Raw genomic sequence first — 3,415 nt, forward strand, 5'->3', positions numbered from 1 at the left:
TTTTGTAACTATCCCAAATCCAGTTGGGAAATAATTTTATAATTTGTGAATTCTTCGTTAGTGAGACATAACGTCCATCTTTTATTTGTGGGTCTTATGTCCAACTTGAGTTTGACAATTAATTTGGAACTTATGTCTCACTCAATTGGGACTTAAGTCCACAAACATAAAGTGGCTGTTATGTCCATGGGCCTTATGTCCCTTTGCCAAGAATATGGCATTTCAATACCAAACTGACTACAGGTAGTTACATTGCAATTTTTCCTAAGCTCCACTTAGCAGGATTTTCCTCACTGAAAAAGTGAAATAATGCCGAATCGGCGTTATTTCACTTTGTCATTGTGAAATAAGGCCGAATGTTGAAATTCGGCCTTATTTCGCTTTTGAAAGTGAAATAACGCCGAATTTTGGAATTCGGCGTTATTTCGCTCGGCGTTATTTCACGGCACCGCTATTTTTAATACTTTAAGATTCTAATTTATGCAAAATATTGATGAAATAAATTAAAAACACATTTTCACTAACTTTTTGAAAAAGAAGCAACGCTTTTGGTGTTACATTTTAGTCACAAATACATTTTATAAATTTTACTGATGAAATTTTATTTTACTGAACAGTAAAATTTATAAAATGGGTTTGTGAATGAAATTTAACACCAAATGCATTGCTTCTTTTTGAAAAAAAAATAGTTAAAATAAGCTCCCAACTTATTTTATCAATATTTTGTTCAAAATAAATGTTTAAAGTATTCAAAATAGCTAAACAAAATGTTTACTGATGGATTTTACTGAAAGCTATAACAGAGCCCATAGGTCCTAGGAGGAAAAAAAATTCTGGGGATGCGATACATTTTTCCTCCAATCTCAAAAACGAAAATACTTATAAGCATGTGGTTTTTTGTTTTCGACTAGAAATTTATAAGACCATTGAATTATGTAAAAAAAATTGTACCCTTTATTTAAAAAAATGGAAAAAAATAAACTTGAAGAAAAAAAAAATTTTTTTTTCTAAAATGATGTTTTTGAAATTAAATTTCTCCGAACATATTTGCTCAACCAACTTAAACTAAAGACTAAGTTCAAGAACAATATTATAGCTTTCGAAAAACATATACAAAATCAAAATGTCTTTTTTCGACATGCCCTCCCGTGTATACAAAAATGCTTATACCTCAAAAAAGGGATCAGGTACGATTTTGAAGTTTACATATTTAGAATCCTGAAATCAGTCCGAACATTCCTGCATCATTACTTTTGGGGTCCATTTTTGTAAAACCTGCCGCGTCTTCAAGATCACCATGTTATATTAAAAGCTTGTAATTTTGTATGTATGGAATCTTCATTAAAAACAAATTAAGATTCTAAATTTCGCAGAAAAACTTCATACTGTCGGACTCTTAAAACTCGTGTCCGATTTTTGTAACGTGAGTTACCATCATACTTTTATTTTTCCCAAGCAAATGCTAAAAATAAAGAAAAATTTGTTTGTTAATTATGAAAGTAATAATTCTGCTCCATTCATGGATAGTAATTATTTGATCTAACAATTTTTACCTGAAAATATGAGTTTTAATGAGAGATCATTTTAAAAACCCATCCAAAGAATATATGGAAAACAATCACATAGCGTGATTGGAAAAACATCCCAGCTCATTTCCACATTTAAAGAAATTCCATGCTAAAGTAAAATTATTGGTAAAATGGAACTGAAGGTAAAAAAACAGGGCTGGCACAAGGCCACCTTTGAGCCACAATTTCATACCATTGAACGGTAGTTTTCTTCTATTCCCAATAAATTAAAAACTGGTCCAAACCCAATATTTTGCAGAAATTGTTTTGATTTCAGCTTGACGTTCGTGTAAAAATTGTTGTCAAATAACACACATACAATCGCAAAAAGAATTCGGTCTGTTTTTATGTTCCTTTTTAACACCAAAAATTCGATTTTTTTGAGGCGGTTCAAAAAATCGACATAACTTTGAAGTCCAACATTTTTACACTACGTCGGAGGGGAAATTTTAACAAATTTTTTAGTTCTTCTCAGCCAATCAGAACGAGTCGACTACGTAGCCGTTTGTGAATTCGCCCAATATTTTTGTTTCATTTTGTTTGTATGAGTAAAATTTCCCAACCCATAGAATCCGTTGCGTCCGTTCCGTCGAAGTTTTCAACTGATAGCTCGATAAAATACACACGTTCTTATGGGAAGCGACCCATAAGCGACGGATTGGAAGGAGACGGACGGATTCGACGGAAGAAGTAGCCCAACTTTCTACTTTTTCATCCGTCGTATCCTTTGACATTGGTTGTCAACAATAGATCAGTTCGATTTTCTGTTTCTGAGTGCACAACGGGGAATTGCAGAGCTAAGAACTGTGTTCTTTTCTTCTCCGATATTATGAATTGTGAACTTTAATTGTATATTTGTGAAGAAAATGTAATAAAAGTAACATTTAATGATATATCTAATAAATTATATCAATTAAATACTCAAATTCTGTTGTAGAGTTCAATTTTACTATGCCAAAGTCATACATACAACTCATAATTTGTCATAAAAAATTGTTTTTAACTGAAGAGCAAGTACCTAGAGGAAGTTTATCTTGCACTTTATTTTATTAAAAAAAAAGAACAACAATAATAGTTAAAAATTTCTTGCATCAGAACTTCCTTAGTGCACATTCAGCGATAAAATATCGAACACACCTTGGAATTTGAAGTGAGCTGTCAAAAAGCAATCCGTCATGCGACGTATTCTATGGGTCACCCCTTTCCGTCCCATCTGTCAACTTCAACGGATTGATTGAAGCAACGGATTCTATGGGTCGGGCCCAGTGTTGCCAATAGTGCAGATTTATCTGCATTTTGCAGATTCTCAACACATTCCCAGACTTTTGATAACCATAAATCTGCAGTGCAGATTTTATCTGCAACTGAAACTTAACGTTTCAATAACAAAAAGATTTCATTTAAAAAAATCCAGTAAAATGGTATAATTTATTTAACTTTAGTTTCCAAATCAGCTGGAATTTGTTCATAACGATCTATGTTTTTCCTTCTTGACTTCTTGATTTCATTTTCTAAAATTCAAATAGTAACAAAACTCAGTACGATTTTGATTTTATAGAGGAAAAAGCCTAACGATATAATTACATGGTGTTACAAAAATGAGGTTTTAAAATATACGCGGGCGGAGACCTATCAGGTTTTGTAGAGCTAGTCGCACTGAATACGAAACGGTATTTGAAAATCCCCTAACACCCCCAAAATCTGGAGTTACGGGCAAAAAACGGTTTTTTGGACCTTCACATATTGAAAAAATTCTAGCTTCGACAATTTTTTACCCATTTTCGATTTTATGTCTTCTAGTTTTTGCGAAAATTGAAAAATTATTTTATCAGATCTTTCTTTTTTCA

At 32.2% G+C, this 3,415-nt stretch overlaps 1 long non-coding RNA gene across 1 annotated transcript; it reads right to left on the reverse strand.

The window, feature by feature from the left end:
- Nucleotides 1-507: 507 nt before the first annotated feature.
- Nucleotides 508-2,771, reverse strand: LOC129908840 (uncharacterized). The gene is made up of 3 exons (XR_008771346.1): nucleotides 1,762-2,771; nucleotides 1,554-1,677; nucleotides 508-1,462 (listed from the first exon to the last, which is right to left on the reverse strand). It is a non-coding gene; the product is annotated as an uncharacterized LOC129908840 (long non-coding RNA).
- Between the last annotated feature and the right edge of the window lie 644 nt (nucleotides 2,772-3,415).

Source organism: Episyrphus balteatus, chromosome 2 (genome assembly GCF_945859705.1).
Source record: "Episyrphus balteatus chromosome 2, idEpiBalt1.1, whole genome shotgun sequence".
Taxonomy (NCBI): Eukaryota; Metazoa; Arthropoda; class Insecta; order Diptera; family Syrphidae; genus Episyrphus; species Episyrphus balteatus.